We start from the raw sequence: 14,729 nt of genomic DNA on the forward strand, positions 1-14,729 counted from the left end.
TCCACAAATTATCCAAATTTACATTTTGAAAATGTAAAGCAGTTAAATACAGCAAGCATAAGGTGAAGTGCACTTTCAGAACAGATCATAACAGTGTACAAAGTGTAGAGATTGATCTCAACACGAAGTATTAAAATGCAAAGAACATTTCTTTGCCGCAAAGCACACATCATGCTTCTCTTTCCTCTGCTACAGCCCATGCTTTTATTATAGACGGTAGAAAAACGTTTGTATTTTTTGAGAAACTGGATTATTCAAAACAGGAATAGTAAATGGAGTGGCTTACCCACCTCAAGGAATAACCACAACCCATGTCAGGGTGAATTTAGGGCAATGAGTAAAGTAATTATTGAGTACCAAAACAGTAAAAGTCAAAATGCTAAATAAAAATCCCAAACCGAATTCGAAAAATAGAGTCAATTGTAATACACAAAAACACCATAGTGACTAAAATCCAATAGGGGACAAATACATTAAATAGCACCAAAAACCACAAAGTCACTGGCCGCTGACCTTGGAACCTAGGCACAATTTGAGACTTGCAGCAAAGAAGAATGGATCAAATACACCAACCAGGTTCGTCCTGGTCAAAGAGTTGACCCTCTGACTGTCGTTTGTCTTTATCCATCCCAGAAGTACACTTCTAAACCCAGTGGGCACCAGGGGCAACTCACAGGTATCCGGCAGAGGCAAACAGGGTCCTGTCCAAGTCCAGTTGCCACTGGTCATCTGGGTACTCCCAGAAGAGCCCTTTCGCTCCACATCAACACCCCACTGTTGCCTGTATCGCTATAGGTTGAACAGATCAGCTTTACTAATGTTGAAGGTCACTTCTGTCCTTGGTATAGCAGGGAGCAAGTCTTATCCTTCAGGACCACTTTCAGGTCACAGACTTCAAATTCAGTCCTCTTCTGTTCTTCCTCAAATTCAGCAGTGTTATGAAGTGGGTACCTGGAGGTGGCACATTTTTTTACCTTGCACTAGTAAGTAAAGTAAGTAAATCTCTGCCAAGTCAAGTCAATTGCTTGCTCCTGGCAAGCAAGCAACCTATCCACACATACTCAAGGGACAACTAATTGCTGGGAGAAGTCAAATGCAAATTTGTCAAAGTTACTCATATCAATTATTTATTAACAAGCATTTGCAATGCAATAGGCCTCGCATTTTCTTGAGGTAGACGTATTGGCATTGTAAATTAAACACTGGATTTTTCTTGCCACAAATTGGCCAACCCTGCCTCAATTTAGTGTTTTCCTGCCATATAATTCCAGCGGCCCAGCATTTAACTAAAGCACTTCCATTTACCTTCTCCCTCTTAAAACATATACAATCGTTTAAACCTTTAACAAAAATAAAACCTTTTGGCATTAAAGTGTAATGCTCGAAACACCATAACAAATGTCATTAGGGACAGACTGGAGGGTTAAAGGAAAGAGGGAGCCGGGAACAAAGGTGGAGGACAAATGGCGTAGTAACTGTCATGGGCCATGTAGTAACAATGGAAAATGGTTGACTGCAATTTCGTTAAGAAAATACAGCAGTAATTAGAGTTGAGTGAAGTCAATAGGTGTCTGGGCCACAGTTCCACTACGCCTATTGCTCCATTGATAACTAGACCTCAGCAGAGAAAGAAGATGGGGCAGAAAAAGATAGGCGAAAGAAATACAGACAAAAGGAAGAGAGAAGGGGTCAAAGAAATAAAGGGAAAGAAAGAAAATGAAAACAGAAGATAGTGCAAATGTGTAGAGAAAAAAGGAAAGGAAGCTAGCGAGCGAAAGAGGAAAAATAAGGAAAGAAGAATGAAAAGAAAGAAAAATGAACATTAGAGCAAGATGGTGAGAAACAGCAAAAGAAACAGGTCACATTTCCCACAGACAGATTGGGACAACCACGGACTTCGGGTCCCGACAAGTAACTTGTGACTTCCACATACAGGTAGGAAAAAGAGGGATTTATAGTAAAACGTGAAGAGACAGATAAAGATAAGAACACCAGAGGAAGGAAGAAATCTTTAAAAAATAAGAAAAATAAAATAAAATTTACTGCGTCAAAGGAAAGAGCAAACAAAAACAATGAAGGGAAGAAAAAAGTGAAAGAATGAATGCCTGAAGGAAAAAAGGAACAAAATAAGGAAAGAAATACGTTTTTGCAAGTTTGAAAGCGGTAGCAAGAGGAAGAGGAGAAAAAGGGGAGAAGTAGAAAAAGGTGCAAGAAAGAGCAAAATTGTTAAGGTGTGAATTTTAAGAGCTGGAAAGAGAAACATGGATGATAAAGAAAACAGAGTAAAGGAAAGAACTGTGTGAGACAGATGAAACAGACCCTCCCAAATAAAGGTTGCAGCTAAGAATAGATTTAATTGGCTCCCCGTCCTCAAACAGAAGTCAGTGTGGAACAACAGGGGTCACTTCATAACAGCAGGAGGTACATAAACAGTTGTACGTGAACCCCAATATGGGCGCGCTTCAGGTGAGGATTTGGGGTATAGACAGCTGTGTGCTGGAAAAACCGGAAGGCAGCAGGTGAGGAATGAGAAACTGAGCGCTGTGTAATTCTTGGTATTGGAATAATGGGGCACTGCAGGTTAGGGTTGAGGTTCACGGACCGCTTTGTGGGCTGCTGTACCGGAATAGTAACGGGCACACAAGGTCAGAAGTGAGGTATGTTTAATGGAGCTATGGGTGGAACCTAGTATTGGCGTGCCAGTTTTGCCCAGTGTTCGTCTGGAGAGGCCCTGAGTGGTGCCCAGTATAGGAGTGGCATTGCCTCTGAACCACAGAAGCAAGGACTCCTGAAGGACGTATGTGAGCCTTAGTACTGAGAAGAAATGTGCACTGAACATTATAATTGATGGATTCTGGAAGAGCTGTGGTGGTTACTATCAACAGTGGTGTTGGATGGGTGACTCTGGGTACACTGGCTGAGCTGTGCTTTGCTCTTTTAGGTCTAATATTGGCTTGGCAGTGGGACTGAATATTAGAACTGAGCTGCTGTAATGGAACTGTATGTGATCGGGGTCCCAGTATAGGAAAGGAAGTGAACTTGCCGGGGTAAAACTGAGGTGCACTGTTGGAGCTGCGCCTGAGATCCCAGTGCAGGAGCAGCAGAGTGCACTGACTGCAAGAATTGAAGTGCTCGGGGAGACAACATGCATGGGGTTCCTGTCACTGGCACAGCTGAGGGCTTGGAGCGAGTGAACAGCGGTGCACTGATTGAGCTGCACCTGGAGGTCCCAGTACTGAGGCTGCAGTGTACTGACTGCAAGAACTGAGGTGCACTGACAGAGTGCATGAGGTTACTGGTACCACTGATGGCTTAGTGTGGGTGAAAGGAGGTGCACTGATGGAACTACGCTCGAGGTCCCAGTACTGAAACATTAGTGTACACCGACTACGCACTGAGGTGCTCTGGCAGACAGTGAGTTTGGGGTCTAACAGGGCATGCTGAGGGGCTTGGAGTGTGTGAACTGAGGTGCGGTGATGGAGCTGCGCACGAGGTCCCAGTACTGGAACAACAGTGTTGCGACCAAGAACTGAGGTGCTCTCGTAGACAGGCGTGAGGTTTTGGTACTAGCACAGCTGAGAGCTTGGAGGGTCTGAACTGCGGTGCACTGATGGAGCTGTGTGCGAGGTCCTGTTACTGGCACAACATTGTGCACTGACGAAGAACTGAGGTGTGAATAGTGTGTGGAGTTCTGGCACGATTTACACACAAGTACCATACTAAGTTGGAAAAATAAAATGTATTAGAACAAGCACTAAACTAACTTTGTCTATCTACCAACTGGAGATAAACAAAACAATACTTAAAAACAGGTAGGTACAAGCATATTACATAGGCCCCTATGGGGGGCCCAAACCACATACTCATTACTAGGTTAATAAAAACACATTTAACCAAGATTAACACTCAAGAACCCTAATGTAAAGAAATGGCTCCCTGTTGCAGTTACCCCCAACTTTTTGCCTGATACTGACTTGACTGAGAAGTGTGCTGGGACCCTGCTAACCAGGCCCCAGCACCAGTGTTCTTTCACCTAAAATGTACCATTGTCTCCACAATTGGCACAACCCTGGCACCCAGGTAAGTCCCTTGTAACTGGTACCCCTGGTACCAGGGGCCCTGATGCCAGGGAAGGTCTCTAAGGGCTGCAGCATGTCTTATGCCACTCGAGGGACCCCTCACTCAGCACAGATACTGCTTGCCAGCTTGTGTGTACTGGTGGGGAGAAAATGACAAAGTCGACATGGCACTCCCCTCAGGGTGCCATGCCAACCTCACACTGCCTGTGGCATAGGTAAGTCACCCCTCTAGTAGGCCTTACAGCCCTAAGGCAGGGTGCACTATACCACAGGTGAGGGCATAGGTGCATGAGCACTATGCCCCTACAGTGTCTAAGCAAAACCTTAGACATTGTAAGTGCAGGGTAGCCATAAGAGTATATGGTCTGGGAGTCTGTCAAAAACGAACTCCACAGCTCCATAAATGCTAAACTGAATACTGGGAAGTTTAGTATCAAACTTGTCAGAATAATAAACCCACACTGATGCCAGTGTTGGATTTATTAAAAAATGCACACAGAGGGCATCTTAGAGATGCCCCCTGTATTTTACCCAATTGTTCAGTGCAGTACTGACTGGTCTGTGCCAGCCTGCTGCTGAGAGACGAGTTTCTGACCCCATGTGGTGAGGGCCTTTGTGCTCTCTGAGGACAAACAAAAGCCTGCTCTGGGTGGAGGTGCTTCAAACCTCCCCCTGCAGGAACTATAACACCTAGCAGTGAGCCTCAAAGGCTCAGGCATCGTGTTACAATGCCCCAGGGCACTCCAGCTAGTGGAGATGCCCGCTCCCTGGACACAGCCCCCACTTTTGGCGGCAAGTCCAGGGGAGATAATAAGAAAAAAAAAAGGAGGAGTCACTGGCCAGTCAGGACAGCCCCTAAGGTGTCCTGAGCTGAGGTGACTGACTTTTAGAAATCCTCCATCTTGCAGATGGAGGATTCCCCCAATAGGGATAGGAATGTGCCCCCCTCCCGTCAGGGAGGAGGCACAAAGAGGGTGTAGCCACCCTCAAGGACAGTAGCCATTGGCTACTGCCCTCATAGACCTAAACACACCCCTAAATTCAGTATTTACGTGCTCCCCAGAACCTAGGAAACTAGATTCCTGCAACCTAAGAAGAAGAGGACTGCTGAACTGAAAAACCTGCAGAGAAGGCGGAGACACCAACTGCTTTGGCCCCAGCTCTACCGGCCTGTCTCCCCACTTCTAAAGACACTGCTCTAGCGACACGTTCCCAGGGTCCAGCAACCTCTGAAGCCTCAGAGGACTGACCTGCATCTAGAAGGACCAAGAACTCCAGACGACAGCGGCTCTGTTCCACAAAGACTGCAACTTTGCAACAAAGAAGCAACTTTGAAACAACACACATTTCCCGCCGGAAACGTGAGACTTTGCGCTCTGCACCCGACGCCCCCGGCTCGACTTGTGGAGAACAATAACTTCAGGGAGGACTCCCCGGCGACTACGAGAGCCCCCACAGCGACGCCTGCAGAGGGAATCCCGAGGATCCCCCTGACCACAACTGCCTGCTTCAAAGACCCAACGCCTGGTAAAGAATCTGCACCCGCAGCCCCCAGGACCTCAAGGATCCGACCTCCAGTGCAGGAGCGACCCCCAGGTGGCCCTCTCCCTTGCCCAGGTGGTGGCTACCCCGAGGCGCCCCACCCCTTGCCTGCATCGCTGAAGAGACCCCTTGGTCTCCCATTGATTTCTATTGCGAACCCGACGCTTGTTTGCACACTGCACCCGGCCGCCCCCGTGCCGCTGAGGGTGTATTTTCTGTGTGGACTTGTGTTCCCCCCCGGTGCCCTACAAAACCCCCCTGGTCTGCCCTCCGAAGACGCGGGTACTTACCTGCTGGCAGACTGGAACCGGGGCACCCCCTTCTCCATTGAAGCCTCTGTGTTTTGGGTACCACTTTGACCTCTGCACCTGACCGGCCCTGAGCTGCTGGTGTGGTAACTTTGGGGTTGCCTTGAACCCCCAACGGTGGGCTACCTTGGACCCAAACTTGAACCCTGTAGGTGGTTTACTTACCTGCAAAAACTAACAAACACTTACCTCCCCCAGGAACTGTTGAAAATTACATTAAGTGTCTAGTTTTAAAATAGCTATGTCATTTATGTGAAAACTGTATATGCTATTTTGCTAATTCAAAGTTCCTAAAGTACCTAACTGAAATACCTTTCATTGAAGTATTACTTGTAAATCTTGAACCTGTGGTTCTTAAAATAAACTAAGAAAAGATAATTTTCTATACAAAAACCTATTGGCCTGGAATTGTCTGTGTGTTCCTCATTTATTGCCTGTGTGTGTGTATAACAAATGCTTAACACTACCTTCTGATAAGCCTACTGCTCGACCACTCTACCACAAAATAGAGCATTAGAATTCTCTTTTTGCCACGATCTTACCTCTAAGGGGAACCCTTGGACTCTGTGCATACTATTCCTTACTTTGAAACAGTGCATACAGAGCCAACTTCCTACAGAGATGCAAGACTTGAATCTGCACTACAGCTTGGTGTTCCCAGCAAAACTTGAGAGTTGTAAGGAAATGCCTCCTTGGCATGGTTACCCCCTGACTTTTTGCCTTTGCTGATGCTATGTTTTGAATTGAAAGTGTGCTGAGGCCTGCTAACCAGGCCCCAGCACCAGTGTTCTTTCCCTAACCTGTACTTTTGATTCCACAATTGGCACACCCTGGCACCCAGATAAGTCCCTTGTAACTGGTACCCCTGGTACCAAGGGCCCTGATGCCAGGGAAGGTCTCTAAGGGCTGCAGCATGTATTATGCCACCCTAGAGACCCCTCACTCAGCACAGACACTGCTTACCAGCTTGTGTGTGCTAGTGAGAACAAAATGAGTAAGTCGACATGGCACTCCCCTCAGGGTGCCATGCCAGCCTCTCACTGCCTATGCAGTATAGGTAAGACACCCCTCTAGCAGGCCTTACAGCCCTAAGGCAGGGTGCACTATACCATAGGTGAGGACACCAGTGCATGAGCACTGTGCCCCTACAGTGTCTAAGCAAAACCATAGACATTGTAAGTGCAGGGTAGCCATAAGAGTATATGGTCTGGGAGTCTGTTTTACACGAACTCCACAGCACCATAATGGCTACACTGAAAACTGGGAAGTTTGGTATCAAACTTCTCAGCACAATAAATGCACACTGATGCCAGTGTACATTTTATTGTAAAATACACCACAGAGGGCACCTTAGAGGTGCCCCCTGAAACCTAACCAGCTATCTGTGTAGGCTGACTGGTTCCAGCAGCCTGCCACACTAGAGACATGTTGCTGGCCCCATGGGGAGAGTGCCTTTGTCACTCTGAGGCCAGTAACAAAGCCTGCACTGGGTGGAGATGCTAACACCTCCCCCAGGCAGGAGCTGTAACACCTGGCGGTGAGCCTCAAAGGCTCACCCCTTTGTCACAGCACCGCAGGACACTCCAGCTAGTGGAGTTGCCCGCCCCCTCCGGCCCCGGCCCCCACTTTTGGCAGCAAGGCCGGAGAAAATAATGAGAACAACAAGGAGGAGTCACTGGCCAGTCAGGACAGCCCCTAAGGTGTCCTGAGCTGAGGTGACTAACTTTTAGAAATCCTCCATCTTGCAGATGGAGGATTCTCCCAATAGGATTAGGGATGTGACCCCCTCCCCTTGGGAGGAGGCACAAAGAGGGTGTACCCACCCTCAGGGCTAGTAGCCATTGGCTACTAACCCCCCAGACCTAAACACGCCCTTAAATTTAGTATTTAAGGGCTTTCCCTGAACCTAGAATTTAGATTCCTGCAACTACAAGAAGAAGGACTGCTGAGCTGACAAACCCCTGCAGAGGAAGAACAGAAGACACCAACTGCCTTGGCCCCAGACTTACCGGCCTGTCTCCTGCCTTCCAAAGAAACCTGCTCCAGCGACGCTTTCCAAGGGACCAGCGACCTCTGAATCCTCTGAGGACTGCCCTGCTTCGAAAAAGACAAGAAACTCCCGAGGACAGCGGCACTGCTCCAAAAGAACTGCAACTTTGTTACAAGGAGCAGATTTAAAGACCCCTGCAACTCCCCGCAAGAAGCGTGAGACTTGCAACACTGCACCCGGCGACCCCGACTCGACTGGTGGAGAACAACCAACTCAGGGAGGACCCTCCGGTGACTCTACGACTGAGTAACCAAAGTTGTCCCCCCTGAGCCCCCACAGCGACGCCTGCAGAGGGAATCCCCAGGCTCCCCCTGACCGCGACTGTCTGAACTCCATTTCCCGACGGCTGGAAAAGACCTTGCACCCGCAGCCCCCAGCCCCTAAAGAAACGGAACTTCTGTGCAGGAGTGACCCCCAGGAGGCCCTCTCACTTGCCCAGGGGGTGGCTACCCCGAGGAGCCCCCCCCCCTTGCCTGCATCGCTGAAGAGACCCCTTGGTCTCCCATTGAAAACTGAAGGAAACCAGACGCGTGTTTGCACACTGCACCCGGCCGCCCCCGCGCTGCTGAGGGTGTACTTTCTGTGCTACTTTGAGTCCCCCCCCGGTGCCCTACAAAACCCCCCTGGTGTGCCCTCCGAAGACGCGGGTACTTACGTGCTGGCAGACTGGAACCGGGGCACCCCCTCCTCTCCATTATAGCCTATGTGTTTTGGGCACCTCTTTGACCTTTGCACCTGACCGGCCCTGAGCTGCTGGTGTGATAACTTTGGGGTTGCTCTGAACCCCCAACGGTGGGCTACCTTGGACCAAAAACTAAAACCTGTAAGTGACTTACTTAAAAACTAACAAAAACTTACCTCCCCCAGGAACTGTGAAAATTGCACTAAGTGTCCACTTTTAAAACAGCTTATTGTGTTTTATGTAAAAAGTATACATGCTAAAGTAATGATTCAAAGTTCCTAGAGTACTTACCTGCAATACCTTTCAAATGAGCTATTACATGTAAAATTTGAACCTGTGGTTCTTAAAATAAACTAAGAAAAGATATTTTTCTATAACAAAACCTATTGGCTGGATTGGTCTCGGAGTGTGTGTACCTCATTTATTGTCTATGTGTATGTATGTAGGAAGTTGGCTCTGTATGTGCTATTTCAAAGTAAGGAATAGCATGCACAGAGTCCAAGGGTTCCCCTTAGAGGTAAAATAGTGGTAAAAATAGATAATACTAATGCTCTATTTTGTGGTAGTGTGGTCGAGCAGTAGGCTTATCCAAGGAGTAGTGTTAAGCATTTGTTGTACATACACAAGACAATAAATGAGGTACACACACTCAGAGACAAATCCAGCCAATAGGTTTTTATATAGAAAAATATCTTTTCTTAGTTTATTTTAAGAACCACAGGTTCAAATTCTACATGTAATATCTCATTCGAAAGGTATTGCAGGTAAGTACTTTAGGAACTTCAAATCATAAAAATTGCATGTATACTTTACAAGTTATTGACAAATAGCTGTTTTAAAAGTGGACACAGTGCAATTTTCACAGTTCCTAGGGGAGGTAAGTTTTTGTTAGTTTTACCAGGTAAGTAGGACACTTACAGGGTTCAGTTCTTGGTCCAAGGTAGCCCACCGTTGGGGGTTCAGAGCAACCCCAAAGTCACCACACCAGCAGCTCAGGGCCGGTCAGGTGCAGAGTTCAAAGTGGTGCCCAAAACACATAGGCTAGAATGGAGAGAAGGGGGTGCCCCGGTTCCGGTCTGCTTGCAGGTAAGTACCCGCGTCTTCGGAGGGCAGACCAGGGGGGTTTTGTAGGGCACCGGGGGGGACACAAGTCCACACAGAAATTTCACCCTCAGCAGCGCGGGGGCGGCCGGGTGCAGTGTAGAAACAAGCGTCGGGTTTTCAATGTTAGTCTATGAGAGATCTCGGAATCTCTTTAGCGCTGCAGGCAGGCAAGGGGGGGGTTCCTCGGGGAAACCTCCACTTGGTCAAGGGAGAGGGACTCCTGGGGGTCACTCCTCCAGTGAAAGTCCGGTCCTTCAGGTCCTGGGGGCTGCGGGTGCAGGGTCTCTCCCAGGTGTCGGGACTTTAGGTTCAAAGAGTCGCGGTCAGGGGAAGCCTCGGGATTCCCTCTGCAGGCGGCGCTGTGGGGGCTCAGGGGGGACAGGTTTTTGTACTCACAGTCTTAGAGTAGTCCTGGGGTCCCTCCTGAGGTGTTGGATCGCCACCAGCCGAGTCGGGGTCGCCGGGTGCAGTGTTGCAAGTCTCACGCTTCTTGCGGGGAGCTTGCAGGGTTCTTTGGAGCTGCTGGAAACAAAGTTGCAGCTTTTCTTGGAGCAGGTCCGCTGTCCTCGGGAGTTTCTTGTCTTTTCGAAGCAGGGGCAGTCCTCAGAGGATGTCGAGGTCGCTGGTCCCTTTGGAAGGCGTCGCTGGAGCAGGATCTTTGGAAGGCAGGAGACAGGCCGGTGAGTTTCTGGAGCCAAGGCAGTTGTCGTCTTCTGGTCTTCCGCTGCAGGGGTTTTCAGCTAGGCAGTCCTTCTTGTAGTTGCAGGAATCTAATTTTCTAGGGTTCAGGGGAGCCCTTAAATACTAAATTTAAGGGCGTGTTTAGGTCTGGGGGGTTAGTAGCCAATGGCTACTAGCCCTGAGGGTGGGTACACCCTCTTTGTGCCTCCTCCCAAGGGGAGGGGGTCACAATCCTAACCCTATTGGGGGAATCCTCCATCTGCAAGATGGAGGATTTCTAAAAGTCAGAGTCACCTCAGCTCAGGACACCTTAGGGGCTGTCCTGACTGGCCAGTGACTCCTCCTTGTTTTTCTCATTATTTTCTCCGGCCTTGCCGCCAAAAGTGGGGCCTGGTCGGAGGGGGCGGGCAACTCCACTAGCTGGAGTGTCCTGCTGGGTTGGCACAAAGGAGGTGAGCCTTTGAGGCTCACCGCCAGGTGTGACAATTCCTGCCTGGGAAAGGTGTTAGCATCTCCACCCAGTGCAGGCTTTGTTACTGGCCTCAGAGTGACAAAGGCACTCTCCCCATGGGGCCAGCAACATGTCTCGGTTTGTGGCAGGCTGCTAAAACTAGTCAGCCTACACAGATAGTCGGTTAAGTTTCAGGGGGCACCTCTAAGGTGCCCTCTGTGGTGTATTTTACAATAAAATGCACACTGGCATCAGTGTGCATTTATTGTGCTGAGAAGTTTGATACCAAACTTCCCAGTTTTCAGTGTAGCCATTATGGTGCTGTGGAGTTCGTGTTTGACAAACTCCCAGACCATATACTCTTATGGCTACCCTGCACTTACAATGTCTAAGGTTTTGTTTAGACACTGTAGGGGTACCATGCTCATGCACTGGTACCCTCACCTATGGTATAGTGCACCCTGCCTTAGGGCTGTAAGGCCTGCTAGAGGGGTGTCTTACCTATACTGCATAGGCAGTGAGAGGCTGGCATGGCACCCTGAGGGGAGTGCCATGTCGACTTACTCGTTTTGTCCTCACTAGCACACACAAGCTGGCAAGCAGTGTGTCTGTGCTGAGTGAGAGGTCTCCAGGGTGGCATAAGACATGCTGCAGCCCTTAGAGACCTTCCTTGGCATCAGGGCCCTTGGTACTAGAAGTACCAGTTACAAGGGACTTATCTGGATGCCAGGGTCTGCCAATTGTGGATACAAAAGTACAGGTTAGGGAAAGAACACTGGTGCTGGGGCCTGGTTAGCAGGCCTCAGCACACTTTCAATTGTAAACATAGCATCAGCAAAGGCAAAAAGTCAGGGGGCAACCATGCCAAGGAGGCATTTCCTTACACAACCCCCCCCCCAAACGAAAGAGGATGAGACTAACCTTTCCCAAGAGAGTCTTCATTTTCTAAGTGGAAGAACCTGGAAAGGCCATCTGCATTGGCATGGGCAGTCCCAGGTCTGTGTTCCACTATAAAGTCCATTCCCTGTAGGGAGATGGACCACCTCAACAGTTTAGGATTTTCACCTTTCATTTGCATCAGCCATTTGAGAGGTCTGTGGTCAGTTTGAACTAGGAAGTGAGTCCCAAAGAGGTATGGTCTCAGCTTCTTCAGGGACCAAACCACAGCAAAGGCCTCCCTCTCAATGGCACTCCAACGCTGCTCCCTGGGGAGTAACCTCCTGCTAATGAAAGCAACAGGCTGGTCAAGGCCATCATCATTTGTTTGGGACAAAACTGCCCCTATCCCATGTTCAGAGGCATCAGTCTGCACAATGAACTGCTTAGAATAATCTGGAGCTTTGAGAACTGGTGCTGAGCACATTGCCTGTTTCAGGGTGTCAAAGGCCTGTTGGCATTCCACAGTCCAGTTTACTTTCTTGGGCATTTTCTTGGAGGTGAGTTCAGTGAGGGCTGTCACAATGGATCCATATCCCTTCACAAACCTCCTGTAATACCCAGTCAAGCCAAGGAATGCCCTGACTTGAGTCTGGGTTTTTGGAGCTACCCAGTCCAGAATAGTCTGGATCTTGGGTTGGAGTGGCTGAACTTGGCCTCCACCTACCAGGTGGCCCAAGTAAACCACAGTTCCCTGCCCTATCTGGCATTTGGATGCCTTGATAGAGAGGCCTGCAGATTGCAGAGCCTTCAAAACCTTCTTCAGGTGGACCAGGTGATCCTGCCAGGTGGAGCTAAAGACAGCAATATCATCAAGATAAGCTGTGCTAAAGGACTCCAAGCCAGCAAGGACTTGATTCACCAACCTTTGGAAGGTGGCAGGGGCATTCTTTAAACCAAAGGGCATAACAGTAAACTGATAATGCCCATCAGGTGTGGAGAATGCTGTCTTTTCTTTTGCTCCAGGTGCCATTTTTATTTGCCAGTACCCTGCTGTCAAGTCAAAGGTACTTAGAAATTTGGCAGCACCTAATTTATCAATGAGCTCATCAGCTCTTGGAATTGGATGGGCATCTGTCTTGGTGACAGAGTTGAGCCCTCTGTAGTCCACACAAAACCTCATCTCCTTCTTTCCATCTTTGGTGTGAGGTTTGGGGACTAAGACCACTGGGCTAGCCCAGGGGCTGTCAGAGCGCTCAATTACTCCCAATTCCAGCATCTTGTGGACTTCCACCTTGATGCTTTCCTTAACTTGGTCAGACTGTCTGAAAATTTTGTTTTTGACAGGCATGCTGTCTCCTGTGTCCACATCATGGGTACACAGGTGTGTCTGACCAGGGGTTAAGGAGAAGAGTTCAGGAAACTGTTGTAGGACTCTCCTACAATCAGCTTGCTGTTGGCCAGAGAGGGTGTCTGAGTAGATCACTCCATCTACTGTACCATCTTTTGGGTCTGATGACAGAAGATCAGGGAGAGGTTCACTCTCTGCCTCCTGATCCTCATCTGTTACCATCAACAGATTGACATCAGCCCTGTCGTGGAAGAGCTTAAGGCGGTTTACATGGATCACCCTCTTGGGGCTCCTGCTTGTGCCCAGGTCCACCAAGTAGGTGACCTGACTCTTCCTCTCTAGTACTGGGTAAGGGCCACTCCATTTGTCCTGGAGTGCCCTGGGAGCCACAGGCTCCAGAACCCAGACTTTCTGCCCTGGTTGGAACTCAACCAGTGCAGCCTTTTGGTCATACCAAAACTTCTGGAGCTGTTGGCTGGCCTCAAGGTTTTTGGTTGCCTTTTCCATGTACTCTGCCATTCTAGAGCGAAGGCCAAGTACATAGTCCACTATGTCCTGTTTAGGCTCATGGAGAGGTCTCTCCCAGCCTTCTTTAACAAGGGCAAGTGGTCCCCTTACAGGATGACCAAACAGAAGTTCAAAGGGTGAGAATCCTACTCCCTTCTGTGGCACCTCTCTGTAAGCGAAAAGCAGGCATGGCAAGAGGACATCCCATCTCCTTTTGAGTTTTTCTGGGAGCCCCATGATCATGCCCTTTAATGTCTTGTTGAATCTCTCAACTAAGCCATTAGTTTGTGGATGGTATGGGGTAGTGAATTTATAAGTCACCCCACACTCATTCCACATGTGCTTTAGGTATGCTGACATGAAGTTGGTACCTCTGTCAGACACCACCTCCTTAGGGAAACCCACTCTGGTAAAGATACCAATGAGGGCCTTGGCTACTGCAGGGGCAGTAGTCGACCTAAGGGGAATAGCTTCAGGATACCTGGTAGCATGATCCACTACTACCAGGATATACATATTTCCTGAGGCTGTGGGAGGTTCCAGTGGACCAACTATGTCCACACCCACTCTTTCAAAGGGAACCCCCACCACTGGAAGTGGAATGAGGGGGGCCTTTGGATGCCCACCTGTCTTACCACTGGCTTGACAGGTGGGGCAGGAGAGGCAAAACTCCTTAACCATGTTGGACATATTGGGCCAGTAGAAGTGGTTGACTAACCTCTCCCACGTCTTGGTTTGTCCCAAATGTCCAGCAAGGGGAATGTCATGGGCCAATGTTAGGATGAACTCTCTGAACAGCTGAGGCACTACCACTCTCCTAGTGGCACCAGGTTTGGGGTCTCTGGCCTCAGTGTACAGGAGTCCATCTTCCCAATAGACCCTATGCGTTCCATTTTTCTTGCCTTTGGACTCTTCAGCAGCTTGCTGCCTAAGGCCTTCAAGAGAGGGACAGGTTTCTTGTCCCTTACACAGCTCCTCCCTGGAGGGTCCCCCTGGGCCTAAGAGCTCAACCTGGTAAGGTTCAAGCTCCAAAGGCTCAGTTCCCTCAGAGGGCAGAACTTCTTCCTGAGAAGAGAGGTTCCCTTTCTTTTGCTGTGT

At 48.9% G+C, this 14,729-nt stretch overlaps 1 protein-coding gene across 4 annotated transcripts in view; it reads right to left on the bottom strand.

Moving 5' to 3' along the window:
* Nucleotides 1-14,729, bottom strand: part of SF1 (splicing factor 1) — a 183,723-nt gene that overhangs the window by 76,126 nt on the left and 92,868 nt on the right. The window lies entirely within an intron of this gene.

Source organism: Pleurodeles waltl, chromosome 9 (genome assembly GCF_031143425.1).
Source record: "Pleurodeles waltl isolate 20211129_DDA chromosome 9, aPleWal1.hap1.20221129, whole genome shotgun sequence".
Classification (NCBI taxonomy): domain Eukaryota; kingdom Metazoa; phylum Chordata; class Amphibia; order Caudata; family Salamandridae; genus Pleurodeles; species Pleurodeles waltl.